Raw genomic sequence first — 19,645 nt, 5'->3', positions numbered from 1 at the left:
TCTACCTGGGATGAACTCCTATTTATCATAACGGTATGTGACATTAATTTTGATGGGGAGTCTAGCATGTCTCGTACTTCCTGAGCGTGATTCTCAGGTATGTCTAAGAATACACCTTCAGGAGTACAATAAATGACGCACCCCATTTTACACAATAAATCTCTTCCCAGGAGATTAGTCGGTGCCGATGCAGCCAGCAAAAAGGAATGCTTAGTATGCAAAGGCCCTATTGTAATCTCTGCTGGTTTGCTAACAGGGTAGTGCTGTACTACTCCCGTTACTCCCATGGCTGGAATTGTCTTACCAGTGGTTCTCATGCCCACTGTCGAGTTTATCACTGATTTGGCCGCCCCCGTATCTACAAGGAAATTTAATGATTTTCCAGCTACATCAATTGTGACCTCGGGTTCACTTCCAAGACTTGCAATCAATTTCACTGGCTGCAGATTACAGGTGTGGCCACACCCCTATTGGGTATGGTGACCTCCCTGAATCGCGCTGGCAGCAATTACTTGTGGTGGGGGTAGATGGGAACTATCAGAGATTTGCCAGTCTCTTCTTGGGGGGTACCTTTTGGTTTCCCCTGCATGTGGCTCATAGCTCCGCCCTTTCGGTCCTTGATCCCAATGTCTCGTATCAGGTCGTTGTCTAGGGGATTGATATGAATTTTGCCTTTGTTTTGTTTTACAATCACGTGACATGTGTCCCTCTCTGTGACAACTATAACATTTTATACCTCTTGACTTACCCACAGGGGTCACAGTTCTGGGCTGAGGTGGTGGCCCAGTAGTAAGAGCCTGTATGCCTACAGCCATTAATTTATCACTCTGTGACTCCCTGTGTCTGATGATATTCCGATCATGCCCAGCAGCAGCCTCTCCCAATGCATCCACCGACATACCTCTCCAATCAGGCCTAGTGGTTTGTATTCTATTCCTTAAAACCTCTTTTAGACCGTCCATTAATACTGAAACAGCTACTTCCCTGTGGTGTACATTAGTTTTAATGTCATCTATACCAGTGTACCTAGCCATATCCTGCAGAGCCCGGTGAAAATACTCTGGTGTGGATTCACCTTCTTTTTGTTTTATTGTAAAGATTTTATTCCACTTTACTACTGCAGGAAAATATACCCCTAACTGTAAGTTGATTCTCTTTACATTATCCTGATTATACTCGTCTGTTAGTGGTACTTCCTCATCTAACTTGCAATCAGCGATAAACTTTAACGGATCAACACTGGGGGGTAAACATGCCCTCAAAACTGTCCTCCAATCTTTGTTATTTAGCTCTGCAGAATTTCCTAGCTCCCTAATATACTTTTGACATGCAACTAAGTCTTTCCTAGGATCAGGGAATTCAGACATCATTGATCTTAATTCTGCTCGGGAAAAGGGACAGTGCATGGCGATGTTCCTGACAGGAGTTGCTCCTGAAGTGTCAGTTTTCCCATTTGGCACTGCTATTACCCTAACAGGATTAAGTCCAACAACATCATTCTGAGTAGATTCTACAACATGTGGTGAAATGGTTTCAGCATAGTGTATGGTGCCGTACTTACCAGTCGATACGACCTCACCTGTCCCTCCGCTAGGGGCCTTTGATACTAATCTTACGGGTTGAGTCATGCCTACTGCTGTTTCTGATATGGTGGCTGCTAGGGAGAGTGCTGATATTGTTGTGGGCTCATCCTCTTGGTCACAATCCTGGGGAAAGTTCAAAACAGGGTACAACTTGCACGGATTAGTGTTAGCATTAATTACTTTGGTTACATTATCCTTAACTTCTACACATTTAACATAACCCTGAGTGCCATTCTCTGCAACCAATTTCTCTCCAGGTATGTACGGTGGTGGGGGTGCAGTGGCTATCAGTTTCCTGATAGGGTTAGAGCCAGTGGCTTGCGCCAACCCCCTTTGTATTTCACCTTCCTGTTGCCACAATGTTAAATAATCATAATGTTTAATACGCCTTTTTGAAGATTTAATCAGGCACACTCTTCTCCTTAAATTCTGTAATACTTCTGGGTTAAAACTACCTACCCGGGGAAACTTTTCCCCGTCATGCACAGTCATCCTTTCCCATTCATTGCACAACATTTCTGTGTGATGACCATATTTCTCACACATGATATACCTTGCCGACCCGATTGGTCTGTTTACCAAATCAACCTGAACCTGGGTTGATCGCCCCTTACCTGAACCACTGGCCCCCATCTCTGCAGGTGCTGCTATCACTACCTCTGAGTTCAAATCAGGGTCTTCGGCAACCCTTACAGAAAACCAAAATGTCCGGGGTAAGGCTGCGGTGGGGGTTTTGCAACGAGGTCCGCCCACTTAACTCCGCCCACGCTGGCCAATACGGCGACCAAAGTTCCCAGAGGTTCCGTACCCAACCTAGGGCACCTAAGTACGTCTACTTGCTCGGGCGTGTGGGAGTGTCTTACCCTCCCCAGCAAGTGTCAGTCGCTGGAATGTCCCTGAGTGATCAGGCTACTTCCCTTAAAATAAAAAAATTACACAAATCACGTTAACAATGTGCAAGTAGCGTTCTTCTGAATTCAAGACACGCTAATGCACACAATCACCTGCGGTACAATCGTATCTGCACACAAGCAACTAATCTTATGTGCGGAACGATCAGTGGAATCGAAAATTTCTGCTGCGAATTCCTTCAGCGATGAGCTTCTTTGGCCTATATGGGTCTCGCACCAACCCTCTTCGGTTGTGCTTCTCTACTTCTAGTCTGCTGTACCTGAACCTCTTGTTCTGTGACCTCCTGGTCTGTGACCTCCTGGTCTGTGACCTCCTGGTCTGTTATGTACAGCAGACTCTACTGCTCATTAATATGTCGAGACTAACAAGGGACGCCTCCCAAGCCACCCCACGATATCACTCTCGCTGGTGTACCTCTTTCTACTGGCCTATGGTTCCCACTTCCGTAATAAAAGAGAAATCTTATATATACACACTCTTACATTCGAACACTCTTATTTCTGTACAGAATTCCTTTCATTCAGTAATAGTCTAACCCAGAAGAATTGCAACAGAGAAAGTCTTTTTCTTTTAACTTTAAACTTTTGGATTTGAGATAGATCTGTGTTATTATCGCGTTATTTCCTTATCGCCTACTAAACAATACTATCGTGCGGTCTGTATTATGTGGGCGTATCCGTACGCTCCGTTGCGTAATATACGCTCCGTGCGTCGACCCTTGCGTTGCGTACGCCCTGCCCTTGTAAGGACACGTGTACGCAGACCAAGTACGTCCACAGTAACACACTACACGTTTATCAATGTGAATGATCTTTAACAGTAATCCTTCACTGACCACCACTCAAATCTCTCTTGTATTCTAGGCGAGATTGTGTGCGTGCCTTTTACAATTATTCCCTTAAATATTACTTTTTATCTTTTAACTATTAATAACAACAGATGTCTCAGTACTTTATCACTAGTATGTGGCAATCAGGAGAATGAGGCACGAAAATAATACTAAACAAGAAATACAGGTGTGTATGCTTATTGCTTATGCGTACGTTCGAAAAACAGAAACTAAACAGGTTTAAAAAGACAATAACATACTGTTCTTACCTTCCGGTTCCGGATTCCTTCAGCACTCCTTACTAAGCGAAGCAGACGCTTATCTGGTCAGCACTACGAGGAATATTACCTCCCGCCTTTTGCTGACCGATAATGTCTGCTGAAATTACCTAGTGCAGATATGTGAAGAGCGGGCGAGTCCCCAATTGATAAAGCCTAATCTATATCCTATATTAAACACTCTAAAAGGTTAAAGAACACAGTACGCAATTGGCGTATGGAATACCGTAAGAGTACGCACGTAGCGTAACGAACGCTTAGCCGTGGACGAGACGCACGAGCGGCACATTCGCTCACGGCTTAGAGCGTAAAGGCAAGCACGCTATAGGCTGCCGACTAACGTAATGATACGCTATCAGTGTAGCGGACGCTCGAGACCACGAGGAGATCACAAGCGGCGCTGACGCTCACAGAGTTAAACCTTTATAACTATACCATAAACAATGTACTTATACTGTAAACCCTTGTGCAGTGATAAGGTGTAAATGCAACACAATGTAACCTTGTTAGTTTAAAAGCTGTATGAGCGACTCTTACGCTCTGAGAACCCTTTAGCAATATAATAAACACTCAAATACCGGTCTAAGGGTCTAACACCTTTTAAGGGAAAAGAATGAACGTTCAATTGCAAAAGAATACACAATACAAGTTATACACTACCAAAATAACATAAAATACCTAACCGAATTACTACACGTTAAAATACAACAAAGACACAATTACATTTAAGGGGGACGGAGAGAGAGAATGGCTTACAACAAAATAGGAGATAAATATGGTTGCAGAGAACTTACGCACAAGGGGAAACAATCGCAAGCGCCTTTCTGGATATCCAGCTCCCGATTATCAGTGATGAGAACCGTTGAAAAGAGTAGAGAGCTGGCCCAGATCGGCTTGTCCTTTTATACACTACACATAATACAGTACAATGGTCCCTACATTCTTATTGTTCATTGGACACAGGAATTCGTCTCCGCATTATAACAAAAGGTCATAGGTTGGTTCATACAGGTGGGCTGTGACTATTTCAAACTGCTCAGGTGGGAGGGAAACTGGGTTTCCCGCCGCATGGGTAATAAAGTGCAAATATAGTAAATGTCCATAAACTTCTTATGCCCATAACTATACGCACGAGCGATTAATCCGCTTCAAACCAACACCGGAATATTGCTAATTATATTCTCTTCCGATGGATACTAAACACCACTGTGTAACCCCTGTCTGACCCTTCGTATCAAACAAAGAGGGATCTCTTTGTCCCTGAACATACTACATTAACTAAACTTTCAGATTCTATCAAAGGGACCATAATCTACAAAATACATTATATGACTAAAATATGTTACGATCGAGTCGCCCGCTAGACGTACACAAACTCTACCGTAAATGCGCATACCGTGCGCCTGCGGGTGCACGCGACTGTGAGTATACGCACGCACGGGAGGGCTCATGCACGTGCAGCAGGCACTCGCATGAGGTGCATATATGGCAATGTGTGGCGTGATATTTTTCTGACTTTGACACTATACAACCCTACCTACCTCTAGCGCACTCCGTGCCCCAGCTGCTATCTACCCTTGCCCCCAGCACTGCCCCTTATTACTTCCTGACCTAAACCCCCACCTTGCCCTAGAACTGCCCCAACTGCTATATGCCCCTACCACCAGCACTACCTGCCCCTAAACCTCTGCTTGCCCCCACGCCAATTGTTTTCCCAGCTGCTATCCTTATCTGCCCCTACCACCTGCACTGCTTGCCCCTAACCCCCTCCTTGCCTCAGTACTGCCCCAGCTGATATCTAAACTTTCCCTTCCTACCCCAACTGCCACATGCCCTAACTCCCCCCCCATCCCCTCCCTGCCTCAACTACCAACTCAGCACCAACTGCTGCCTGCACTTAACCCCCTTTCCACCATCTGTTACCTGCACCCAGCACTGCCCAAGCTGCCACCTGACCCCAGCACTTTCCCCAACTGCTGCCTCCCCCCACCCTCTGTCAGCAGAACTGTGGGTGTTGGCTTTGTGAGATAAAGCAACATAATTCTAAGCATTATTTATACTGTCAAATATGAGTGTTTGTTGAAACACATTTCATCTCTGTAATTATTTTAAAACAGTTGTACAAGTAAAACTGGCCTTATTTGAAATTAAATTTCTTTCTTTATATACTATGCTGGGTGGCTCTTATAATGGCTGACCACTCCTCTCTGGTCAGGTGGCCACACCCCTTCCAGCATATGGCAATGCCCCTTAGTGGGCACATATGATTGCCTTTCCCTGGTGGGCTCTTCATGCCCCAGTCCGACACTGGACATAAGTATATATACGCCTATTTCTAAAATTTGCACAGTTCTGCATATGGGCGAATATTTGCACTTATTTCTGTGTAGGCGATGCAGAAGCAGTTATGGATGATTTGTTTTCAACTTAGGAACCACTGACCTCACAGAGGCACATCATAATGGCTGATTACATTGTGTGTAGATGCACCTCAAGGACTGTGTATAAATACTATAACATGTAACACTGCCTGGAAACATCAACATTACTGTTAGGTATACACAACATTAGCACTTCGCCTCTACTGAAACAGTTGATTTGTGACATAGTAACTTGTTTTTAAGATCAGTTACATTAACCTGTATCAGTCATATGATTCTCCTGCAAAGGTCACAATAAGAGAAGACTCAGTCACCCTATGAGTCACATGGCACCGCCCCCTGTGCAGTTTACACAACAAACAATGTGAGTGGACTGATTGTTTTCACAAGAGATAAATGCTCAGTAACAAAAGTTAACGCTTTCATAACTGTCATATTTGAGTACTGATCAGCCCTTTTATAGGGTTAAGCCATTAAGCACATGCTCACTGTATTTTGAATAGTTATACATTATAAGCAGTAGGGGTCATGTTGCGGTCTGTGAAGATTTAAAATACTTGTTTAAGTCACACTGTTTTTCATGAAAATTCAAAATGAATGGTATATGAGTATACATTTAATTTTGGAGGTTTGTTAACATAGTTATATAAACACCATTTTACCTTTCCAGGACACTACGTTGACTAATGCTGTAACAAAAACACTTCCAACTCAATGTGTACCAGGGCCCTTATTTTACTATTACTGCCACAAAGGGGTACATTTACTAAGATGGGAGTTCTATTTAAGATGGGATGTTGCCCATACCAACCAATCAGAGTCTACTTCTCATTTATCTAGCACCTTCTAGAAGATAATACATGGAATCTGATTGGTTGCTATGGGCAACATCCTATCTTAAATAGAACTCCCATCTTAGTAAATTTACCTCAAAGTGTCTGCAGCACCATTCAAGCAATATACACATTCCATAGACAAAAATACCTTATGGTTTCACATGTCCCATTAAGGCTTCTTACACATGATCTGGCATTTCAGAAACCTGTTGTAACTCTTCCACTCAAATTCCAAAAAGCAATGAAATTCCAATAATTATTCCTTGTGCAATACAGATATGGTATGCCATCACAGCCTGTGGGTAAGTGCAGATTCAGCAGTCTCACAGAGTGGAGCTGCTAATTCCCAGATTTGTGTGCTCATTGGAATACACACATGCAGTCTATGCAACTGACGGTCTGAGCAGTTATGTGGTGCACCCATCCCATTCATTGCCCACAACCATCCCATTCGATTACCACAACAATCCCACTTCCTCCTCACTCCATACATCCATCTCATTTAGTATACACATTTAGCTCCCTCAAACATCTTGGTTAATTGCTAAAACTAGAATACCCCATCTATGGTCTATGCATCTACACTTACTATACGCATCCATGCTGCACTGTCTTCACCAATCCCTACTGCTGTGTTCTCCCATCTGTGCTATTCTGTGGGGGTGGTTCTGATCTTATCATAGATGTGCTAAATTTATCACATCTACGATCAGTTACTCAGTGTTAGGATCTCCTGTTCTGTACTGCCACGTCGCCATGGCAACCGGGAGGCAAGTGTTAGCGAAGTAACCTGAGCGCAGCTGATACTCCGGTCTGGGTTTTTACTGTGTAGTGGTTACAGGCTCTGTGCACGGCAGGGAATCCGGCGCTGGTTTTGTGCTCACAGTCTGTGAGGTCTGAGTGGGGCGTGGACAGCACCTGCTATATAAACCATCCTCTCAGGCTAGGCAAATGCTGCTGAATCTTTGTTTGTTAGTCAGTTCCAGAGAGTTAGCTAGTACTGTGTGACTTTGTATTTACTTGTTGCTTACTGCGAATAGGCCTTGGGATTCGGTACTTCATTCTGCCAATCCAGACCTAGCAGTAAGACTGGAGTCAGTTGTTTAACCTGCTGGGGTTCTTTTGCTATTCTGTGAACCCAGTAGGTTTGCGGCTGTACTCTCAGACCTGCTTGCTTAATCCTCCCTCACTGTGCAGGGCGTCCAGGTGTCAGTTTAGTGGCAGTAAGCTGAACCTGTGCCCTGCAAGTGGGGGTTAAGATTGTGGATACTCTCCTTGTGTCTATATTTCTATCTCTGACCAAGGAGTTTATTCCCACACCCGTTGGTAACCCTTTGGGGTTTTTCCTGTTGCTCTTAGCAACATCATTTTGGGTGCTCCACATGTTAAATCACTACATCTCGCTTCATTGTCCGCTCTATTCCATCTGAGCATTCCTGACACTAGGGAGACACCCAATTCCTGAGCCTTTGGGCTTCCCCGTTCATTTTGTGTTTATTAGTTATTCCATCACCTCCTGTGTATGTTGTGTTATATTGCCGGTGAGTTCGTTTTGCCTCGCATCCCTCTCTGTTCATAAACCGGTATACTCCTGTTAGCACTGGTGTGCGTAACATATTCAGCAGCCCTACTCCTGTTGAAATTTTGTGGGAATATGGACCATACCCCTCAAAATACTTTGCAACAGGTGGTCGATCAGGTGCAGGTCCTGACTCGACAATTTAATGAGATGTCCATTAAAATGAACACCCCGCAGGCCGCTAGCGGAGCTCCCGCAGCAGCAGCGGCAAGTTTAGGGGTTAAGGAGCCGAAAGTAAATCTCCCGGATCGTTTTTCTGGAGATCGCTCGCAGTTCTTTTGTTTCAAGGAGAGCTGTAAGCTATATTTCAGGCTTAGGCCCCAGTCTTCTGGGTCGGAGATTCAGCGGGTGGGCATGGTGATTTCCTTGCTACAAGGAGACCCACAGGTCTGGGCATATGGGTTGCAGCCTGACTGTCCGTCGCTTAAAAGTGTTGATGCTTTTTTTACGGCACTGGGCATTTTGTATGACAAGATGGCTTCAGCCGAGGCTCAGATTACGGTCCTAAAGCAAGGGCGACGGCCAGCTGAGGTTTATAGTACGGAGTTTCGGAGGTTGGCTCATGATACCCAGTGGAATGACCCAGCCCTGAGAAACCAGTACCGAAGGGGCCTTTCTGACCAGATAAAGGACCAACTGGTACAATATCCCTCGCCTGATAGCTTAGATCAGCTCATGCAGTTATCCATCCGGGTGGATAGACGGCTGAGAGAGCGTAGGCTTGAAAGGGAGACCGCAATTTCCTTTTTTCCCAAGGGAACCTCAGACTCTGAGGAATATTCCGAGGAGCCTATGCAGATTGGGGCTACCCGCCTCTCCTCGCGTGAGAAGACGCGGAGGAGACAGCAGGGTTTGTGTTTGTACTGTGGGAATAAAGGTCATGTCGTAGTATCATGCCCAGAAAAGCCGGAAAACTTCAGGGCCTGAGGGTGATGGGAAATATCCTGTCAGGCCAGAAGTCAGATTTTCCCCAAAAGACTTTTCTCATTCCGGTGACTTTGGAGATCCTCGGTCAAACTGTCAAGACTGAGGCCTTTGTTGACAGTGGGGCCGATGGGGTTTTCATGGACCGTCAATTCGCCCTGGAACACTCTGTTCCCTCAGTACCTTTGGCATCAGAGATTGAGATCTGTGGGTTAAACGGGGAACCATTGTCTCAGGGTAAAATTACCTCCTGCACCAGCCAAATTCCTTTGTTTATTGGAGCCACACACTCTGAAAAATTGTCTTTCTATGTGACTGTCTGTTCTTTTGCCCCATTGGTTTTGGGGTTACCCTGGTTAAGGGCCCATAACCCTCAATTTAACTGGGTCTCTGGGGAGATTCTTAGTTGGGGTAGTGATTGTTTCAGGAGTTGCTTGAGCCTTCCAGTCAGTCTCTCGCAGCTAAGTTTGCCAGGATTGCCAGGATGTTATGCAGATTTTGCAGATGTGTTCTCCAAAAAAGTTGCGGAGGTACTACCTCCCCATCGCCCCTATGACTGTGCCATTGATTTGTTGCCGGATGCTAAGCTTCCCAAGAGCAGGTTGTACTCCCTGTCACGTCCTGAGACTCAGGCTATGGCAGAGTACATTCAGGAGAACTTGGCTAAGGGATTTATCAGACCCTCACAGTCTCCAGTTGGGTCGGGGTTCTTCTTCGTGGGTAAAAAGGACGGTTCGTTGCGACCCTGCATCGACTTCAGGGAATTGAACCGTATCACGATTAAAAACTCGTACCCACTGCCTCTCATTTCGGTTTTGTTTGACCAGCTTCGTACTGCCACCATTTTTTCTACGATTGACCTACGCGGTGCTTACAATCTAATCCGAATAAGAGAGGGGGATGAATGGAAGATTGCCTTTAATACCCACTCAGGGCATTATGAATATTTGGTGATGCCTTTTGGGCTCTCTAATGCCCCGGCAGTCTTCCAGGAATTCATGAACGATGTGCTCAGGGAATATTTGGATAGATTTTTAGTTGTTTATCTAGATGACATCCTAATCTTCTCCCATTCCCTGGAGGAACATCGGAAGCATGTACGCTTAGTCCTCCAGAAACTCAGAGACCACCAGCTTGGGGCGAAGCTGGAGAAGTGCGAATTTGAAGTCCAGCAAATCGCATTTCTAGGGTATATTATCTCCTCAGAAGGTTTCCAAATGGAGGGTTCTAAGGTACAGGCAGTCCTGGATTGGGTGCAGCCCACTAGTTTGAAGGCGCTTCAGCGTTTTCTGGGCTTTGCAAATTTTTATAGACGGTTCATCGCTGGATTTTCGTCTATAGTGGCCCCCTTGGTGGCACTCACTAAGAAAGGGGCGCATGTTGCTCACTGGTCTTGTGAGGCCAAAGCGGCCTTTGCCCGTCTCAAAAGGGCATTTGTCTCGGCCAAGGTGCTGCGACACCCAGATCCAGAGCGTCCTTTTGTGGTAGAAGTGGATGCCTCTGAGATAGGTATTGGGGCAGTGCTCTCTCAGATGGGGGTGTCTGATAATCGCCTTCATCCCTGTGCTTACTTTTCCCGTAGATTTTCGTCTGCCGAGATGAATTATGATGTGGGTAACCGGGAATTGTTGGCTATAAAGGATGCACTCGGGAAGTGGAGACACTGGCTTGAGGGGGCTAAGTTTGTGGTCTCAATTCTCACCGACCATAAGAATCTGGCATATTTAGAGTCAGCGAAGCGGCTCAATGCCAGGCAAGCACGATGGGCTTTGTTTTTTGCTCGCTTTAATTTTTTGATAACATATCGCCCTGGGTCAAAAAACATCAAGGCTGATGCGCTCTCGCGGAGTTTTGCTCCAGTCCAAGAGACCACCGAGGAGCCATTGCCCATTGTGTCCCCATCATGTATTAAAGTGGGCATTACCCAGGACCTCTTGTCATTAGTCCTTAGAGCACAGGAGCAGGCTCCTCCAGACCTTCCGGTAGGTCTCTTGTTTGTGCCTCCTAGGTTAAGACAGCGAGTGTTCCTGGAATTCCATGCCAAGAGGTCGGCAGGGCATCCGGGTATTGCCAGAACTCGGGAGTTGCTGTCTAGGGCGGTGTGGTGGCCCTCGGTGGCTAGGGATGTGGATCAGTGGGTTCGGGCATGTGACGTTTGTGCCCGAAATAAAACTCCTAGAGGGGTTCCTGTCGGCCCATTACATCCACTCTCTATTCCATCTAAGCCACGGACCCACATTTCCATGGATTTTGTGGTGGACTTGCCCAAATCCTCGGGGATGACAGCCATTTGGGTTGTCGTTGACAGGTTTTCGAAGATGGCGCATTTCGTTCCACTGGTTGGGTTGCCATCGGCCAGATGCCTGTCTGAGTTATTTATGCAGCATGTTGTGCGCCTCCACGGGTTGCCACTTGATGTGGTCTCTGACCGTGGATCCCAGTTTGTGGCCAAATTCTGGAGGGCATTTTGTTCTGATCTCCAGATTTCTGTGAGCTTGTCGTCAGGCTACCATCCACAGTCTAATGGGCAGACTGAGAGGGTGAACCAGTCCTTGGAGCAGTTCCTCAGGTGTTATATCTCCAAGTGTCATACTGACTGGGTTGCTCATCTGTCCATGGCGGAGTTTGCCTATAACAACGCGGCTCACTCTGCTACAGGGATCTCTCCCTTCCTTTGTGTGTATGGGCATCATCCTAAGGCCAATTCTTTTGACCCCCTGGATTCCACGCCTGGTGGTTCCTCTGTGGTTTCGGCCCTTAGGGGTATTTGGAGGAAAGTTAAGAAAGCCCTTGTGTCTGTGTCATTAGTGACCAAAAGGGTTTTTGATAAGCGGAGAAGACCCTGCAGCTTTAAATTAGGAGACTTCGTCTGGTTGTCCACCAAGAATTTGAAGTTGAGACAGCCATCTCATAAGTTAGGCCCCCGGTTCATCAGCCCTTATAAGATCACCAGGGTTATCAATCCGGTGGCATTTCAGTTAGATCTGCCCCGTTCATTGAGTATCAATAAAACATTTCATTGTTCCCTTTTAAAACTGGCGGTTAGTAATCCTTCTTCCAGTGGAAGACCTTCTCCTCTTCTGATACGGGGTCAGAGGGAGTTTGTGGTTGAAAGGGTTCTTGACTCCAAGATGGTTCGGGGTCGGCTGTCATTTTTGGTGCACTGGAAGGGGTATGGCCCGGAGGAGCGGTCGTGGGTGCGCAGTTGTGATCTTCATGCCCCCAGACTGATACGCTCTTTCTTCTCGCAGTTCCCCGATAAACCCGGTGGTAGGGGTTCTTTGACCCCTCGTCAGAGGGGGGGTACTGTTAGGATCTCCTGTTCTGTACTGCCACGTCGCCATGGCAACCGGGAGGCAAGTGTTAGCGAAGTAACCTGAGCGCAGCTGATACTCCGGTCCGGGTTTTTACTGTGTAGTGGTTACAGGCTCTGTGCACGGCAGGGAATCCGGCGCTGGTTTTGTGCTCACAGTCTGTGAGGTCTGAGTGGGGCATGGACAGTACCTGCTATATAAACCATCCTCTCAGGCTAGGCAAATGCTGCTGAATCTTTGTTTGTTAGTCAGTTCCAGAGAGTTAGCTAGTACTGTGTGACTTTGTATTTACTTGTTGCTTACTGCGAATAGGCCTTGGGATTCGATACTTCATTCTGCCAATCCAGACCTAGCAGTAAGACTGGAGTCAGTTGTTTAACCTGCTGGGGTTCTTTTGCTATTCTGTGAACCCAGCAGGTTTGCGGCTGTACTCTCAGACCTGCTTGCTTAATCCTCCCTCACTGTGCAGGGCGTCCAGGTGTCAGTTTAGTGGCAGTAAGCTGAACCTGTGCCCTGCAAGTGGGGGTTAGGATTGTGGATACTCTCCTTGTGTCTATATTTCTATCTCTGACCAAGGAGTTTATTCCCACACCCGTTGGTAACCCTTTGGGGTTTTTCCTGTTGCTCTTAGCAACATCATTTTGGGTGCTCCACATGTTAAATCACTACATCTCGCTTCATTGTCCGCTCTATTCCATCTGAGCATTCCTGACACTAGGGAGACACCCAATTCCTGAGCCTTTGGGCTTCCCCGTTCACTTTGTGTTTATTAGGTATTCCATCACCTCCTGTGTATGTTATTTTATACTGTCTGTGAGTTCGTTTGCTTCGCTTCCCTCTCTGTTCATACACCGGTATACTCCTGTTAGCACTGATGTGCGTAACACTCAGACATGTGGGAGGACGCCCAGCACAGGGCTAGTCCACCCCGCATGTCAGGCCCTGCCCCCCCACTGCACAGGTGCAAAAGCATTGCGCAGCCTAGCTAAGCTGGCAGGCGGCTACCCACTGCATCACAGGTCACAGCGGCAGTGTGTGGTGTCACGCAGCTGCCGCAGCCCGCCCCCCACAGCAGTCTGGACACGCCTGCGATGAGGGCTTAAAGTTGTCCTGGAGAGGTGGTGGAACTCATTTATCACGCCACCTATCCCCCCCCCCACACACACACACACACATTAAGCAGAGCCAGGGCCAGTGCTGTTTTCAGCATCCCCTGGATTCTGTAAATTAGTGCACTACTTCCCATACTTTATAAAGGGACATTGGGACCAATTCTGATAATTAGCAGAATTTGCAATCCTTTTGTTTGCATGCTGGGGGCTGCCCATCGCAGGGCAAGGCCGCCCAGCATGCTGACCGCTGCCTTCCCCCCTTTTATCAATCAGAAATTACGATCGCATTGCTATTTCTGCTTGATAGCAGAAATTAAGGTTGCCTCCTGCCGGCGCAGCTTAGCTACACCCGCAGGAGGCCTGCCGCCATGTTTCTGATCACGGCGGCTGCGTGTGATGTCACACAGCCGCCGCGATCATGTCTATGCCACGCCCTCTGTTTCTACACCCCTGCCCCCATTTGGCCGCCTACACCCCCCAACGCTTCATCTCCTTCCCCCCAAGGCTCCATCTCCGCCCCGTGACTGCCTCTGACTGATTGACAAGCAGAGGCAATAGCATTTTCTGCACCACCCCAACAGAAAATGCGGGCGCATGCAAAGGACGGGCGCTATGCATGTGCCCGCATCTTTTTAGCAATTTTTGCGGTTGGATCGCGTTCTGCGATCCAACCTGAATTAGGCCCATTGATCTCACAAAGATGCAGCGTGGTCACATAATAGTACCCCCAATTCAAATTACACCACACAGTAGCACAATCTTATTTACATTACACCGCATGAAGTGTCCCTGATTCATATTACACCACATAGTAATGCCCCTTATTCAGGTTATGGGGGTGATTCTGAGTTGTTCGCTCGCTAGCTGCTTTTAGCAGCATTGCACACGCTAAGCCGCCGCCTACTGGGAGTGTATCTTAGCATAGCAGAATTGCTAACGAAAGCTTCGCTAATTTTCTCATAACGATTACCCCGCAGTTTCTGAGTAGCTCCAGACTTAGTAAGGAAAAAAACTACCAAGGTAGAATTGGCGCTGACAGGAGCTGTGAGACTTCCAGCTGCTGAATATAGAGGGCTAGTCAGACCCTTATAGTAGAACAACAAGAATAAAATTAATTCAGCGCTAAAAATAAAAACATTCAATGTTTATTACACATATAGTGTTAGTCATAAATATGACATGCATTTAGGAATTATATATAGATATACTTGTCAGCGTCCGGAGTCTTACCGGTACGCTGGGGCCGCGGGGCTGGCTTCCTTGGCGTTGTGCGGGCAGCGGCGGAGGTGGGCTGCTGCGCCGAATCCGTGGGCAGCAGTAGCGGCGGTGAGGGGGTCCGCTCGTGGCGGCGGGACGCCGCTACAGCGGGTCGCTCTTGCTGAACCGTTGCTTGGAGACCAGGGGCAGTGAGCAATGTGGCTTTGCAAAAAGGTCTGCATTACTGGACGCCGCCATGTTGGAGACCAAGTTTTAAGCATAGTTCCTGTTTCCTGTTTCTTCCAGCCAATCCAGGGGAAGCTCTCCCTATAAAAGGGGGCTGGTTTAGGACAGGGATGCCAGTGCTTCAAGTTACAACCCTGTTGTAGGTGCTTTAGCCTGTGCTCCCAGGATTCCTGCTGTATCTTGGTTCCTCCTGATCCTGCTTGGTCGGTTCTCTGTTGCTGCTGCAGCCCTGCCGTTTCTTGCCTGCTACTGCCTGTGGAAGCGCTCCTGGAAAACCCGGTCCAGTAAGACTCTTTGGGCACAGTCGGCCCGGGTCTTCTGCCTCGTCTTTCAAGCCACACTCCACAGATTTCCTTCACCAGCCACGCCTTTGTGCCACTGACCACAGCCTGCAGATTATTATCTTCAAGCCTCGTTTTCCAAACCACAGTCCACAGTCCTTGTCTCCAGCCATGTTTTCGACTACCATCCACAGTTCCACAGTTCATCATCTACAGTCTCGTCTTTCGAATCACAGTCCGCAGTTCTTCACCTCCAGCCACCTCTTTAACCATTGTGCTTCAGCCTCGGTTCTCTACCTCAGCCCTGTACATAATAAATGCTTTCCATTGACTCTCAAACCTCGCCTACGTTCTTTGTTGCTCCGTGTCCCATGCGAAGGAACTATATCCAGCCCCCTCATCTGGTTCATTCACAGCCTGCTACCTCCTCGGGCAAATCTCAGCTGCCGGATCCTCAAACCCTGCGAGACGTGACAATACTGTTGCAACAGAAAAAATAATTAATGAAAAAATATAAAAAACACCAATAGATGTGGGGCAAGGAGCAACACTGCTGAAAAAATAATGTTTCCGTAAAAAACTGATCTGTTTACCTGGGAGAATTCATATGAAGGCCTGCTTGCTAGGGAAATTGTATTATGCCAGAGATTACCAGTTCCATTTGAGTCCTCCAGTAGGTTAGCACTCCTGTATAGCAATGGAGATCCTCTCACTGGCTGTATTTTTCCATGATGGTACTCTGCTGCAAGATGGACCGTAGCAAGGTCTTAGGCAATAATTTGTCAAAAAGTGTCGCAATAGGACCGCAGTTCTCAATCACTGGACAGCAGGCTTGTATCAAAGATTTAAGAGTCCCAGACTTGTCACCACCAATGCGTTTCACTGCTGGAGCAGCTTTTTCCAGCAGTGAAACGCGTTGGTGGTGACAAGTCTGGGACTCTTAAGCGCATCCGGTTTTTTTTTGTATTTTTCTCTTTGTCTCTCAACTACACATAGTTGGTCGGCAAGCGCAGTAACTCAGAAATTTAATAATTATATATATACTTTTTGTGGTATTTTATCTATAGAGGCGCTCCTTTAGCAGACAATCTATTTATACTCTGAGTACACCCCCTGCAGGCGGCTACTGGGCATGAGCAATAAATTGAAATACCCAATCTTTAAAATGGGGCATATTTTACTAAATAAAAAAAAACCCTGTAACTTTCTGAAAAACCTTAACCCCAAAAGGCACTACACTGGGACAAGCTCTATCTAACAAAACAAACCCCAAGTCTTAATTCATCCTCTAACCTGAGTTATGCCTCCCCAAAAATCCCCCCATAGACTACATTATAAAACTAGATATAATAAATATATCAGGAAGCGCTATAATCAAAAAACATTTAATTTATTAAAAAATCAATAATGTACAATTTATATATCAAAAATGTAGACATATAACTAAATAAATAAATATCTCATCCGTGTCTCTATTAATATATTCGTCCGTTTAGCAATAATTCAAAGCTATTATTATTTGTTAAGGAGTCTTGATATAATTAGCTCATATTGCACTTATCTCCTTATAATATGTCAGTCTTAGTGGCAACACGAGGATAATAGTGGCAAGCACGCCAACATGCAGTGTTTCCTCCGTGAATTAATTGTAAGCCCACTTAAAGGAACAGATGGAGGGAGGGCGCCGATCTGATGGTGTCCCGGCGCTATGCTACACCCCCGTCTGTCCTCAGCTGACAGTGTCCAGTAGCAAGTTATGCAGATTAAAGGAGGATCCCTCTTACCGGACTTGAGCGTAATACATATGCCGTGGAGTGTTAGGCAGCAAACTCCCGTATCAGCGGCGGCTTTGTGCTGTCCGTAGAGGTATCGTGCAGTAGTAGGAAAAACGGACTTGAACGTGTCACATATGCCGTGAAGTTTTAGCCGCAGACTCCCGTATCAGCGGTGGCTTTGTGATGTCCGTAAACTGCTTACTGGGATGTCATATCCTCTGACGAAACCGCCGCGAGAAAGGGGCGGAGAAACGCGTAAGGACCTTCCAAACAAACCCATTCAATGAAAGTGTCTCTACGGCTGCACATCCCAGTAAGCAGTTTACGGACATCACAAAGCCACCGCTGATACGGGAGTCTGCGGCTAAAACTTCACGGCATATGTGACACGTTCAAGTCCGTTTTTCCTACTACTGCACGATACCTCTACGGACAGCACAAAGCCGCCGCTGATACAGGAGTTTGCTGCCTAACACTCCACGGCATATGTATTACGCTCAAGTCCGGTAAGAGGGATCCTCCTTTAATCTGCATAACTTGCTACTGGACACTGTCAGCTGAGGACAGACGGGGGTGTAGCATAGCGCCGGGACACCATCAGATCGGCGCCCTCCCTCCATCTGTTCCTTTAAGTGGGCTTACAATTAATTCACGGAGGAAACACTGCATGTTGGCGTGCTTGCCACTATTATCCTCGTGTTGCCACTAAGACTGACATATTATAAGGAGATAAGTGCAATATGAGCTAATTATATCAAGACTCCTTAACAAATAATAATAGCTTTGAATTATTGCTAAACGGACGAATATATTAATAGAGACACGGATGAGATATTTATTTATTTAGTTATATGTCTACATTTTTGATATATAAATTGTACATTATTGATTTTTTAATAAATTAAATGTTTTTTGATTATAGCGCTTCCTGATATATTTATTATATCTTGTCTTTATATGTGAATAAATGTTTGGTATTCCAGCAGTACCATTTTTGGGAGCAGCTATAATCATATTATAAAAACGAGCAGAACGATTGATTTTACAAGCGCTAGGAGATTGTATATATATTGTCTGTATACATTATAAAACTGTAACTTTAGCCAAGCAGAAAGTAGCAGAAAAAAAAAGTTTACACTTTAGATAACTCTCAATCAGGGCCGGCAACAGAAATCTTGGGGCCCCCGTACAGTGATATTACTGGGCCCCTCTCAGATTATACTTAACCCTGCAGGTTCTGCATTTTTCCCTTAATATAGGCTAATCTAACTATGGGTATGTTAGGTCTAATGTTTCTGTTTTGCTATATCTGGGATGGCTCTATGTTTATGCATTTCCTTTCCAGGTAACGCTATTGGTGCAGTATACTGATTTTGTTTTGATTTATGTTTTTTAATTAGTGTGCCGTTCTTTCTCTTTCCCCCCCGGCAGATCCCTCCCTCATCCAGTAATATATGCCCGTCAGTAATGGTCCGCAGCGCTGGTCAGAGCTGGAACGCATGCGGCTGTTCCCTTGGCAACCGCCGAGCTGGCGCCCGGATATGACGTGGCGTTTGCAGCCTGAGGAAATGGGACGCGGTGGCGGAAGTGCTTGGACGGTGACACCGGTGATATGGGACTCTACTTAAGTGGGTAAGTGTGTTCTCTTTTTACTGTGGTGTTTATTCTGAGGACGGGGCTTGCCGCTCCGAAACGTCAATTCTTTTAAATACACCTTTATATTCTAAAACAATCTCCGAGTGCTGTTATTGCTGGATTTTTATCTTTGATGTGGACATGCACCGGAGGAAGCTGATGCTACGTATGTGAGTGCCGGTATATACTGGATGGATATATATATATATATATATATATATATATGTTCAAGCGCAACGGAATTTGCGCTATATAAGAGACTGTTAAAATAAATATATATATATATATATATTTATATATTCATTATACAAATATAGAAATATGTATATCTCTCCTTCCTCCCCCACACACACCACAGACTGTCTCCCTCTCTCATTCCTCCTACACACTACACAGTCTGTCTCTCCCCAATCAATTCATGCTGAATTCCCAGCTCCCCCAGCCTATCCCAAAGCCCTGTATCCCCACACCAATCCACTCTTACCCCGGGGAGCGACTCACGTGTGCTGCAACCCCCAGATCCGAACACCGCACAACAGAACCTAACAGGAGAGGCCAGTGCAGGGCACGGATATCCTGGCCAGCGGAGCTGCTGACATGTCCCGTAACTGCCTGCAACAGAGCAGAACCGGTAGAGCAGACGCACACTCGCTCTGCACAGTCACCGTGTGTGAGAGGCTCCTGTCACTCTGAGGCTGTGGCCACACCTCCACCAGCTCGCTTCCCTATTTGGACAAGAGGGCTCACATCCCTGCCAGGTATT

Source organism: Pseudophryne corroboree, chromosome 3 (assembly GCF_028390025.1).
Source record: "Pseudophryne corroboree isolate aPseCor3 chromosome 3, aPseCor3.hap2, whole genome shotgun sequence".
Lineage (NCBI taxonomy): Eukaryota > Metazoa > Chordata > Amphibia > Anura > Myobatrachidae > Pseudophryne > Pseudophryne corroboree.
This window is presented reverse-complemented; position numbering follows the sequence as displayed.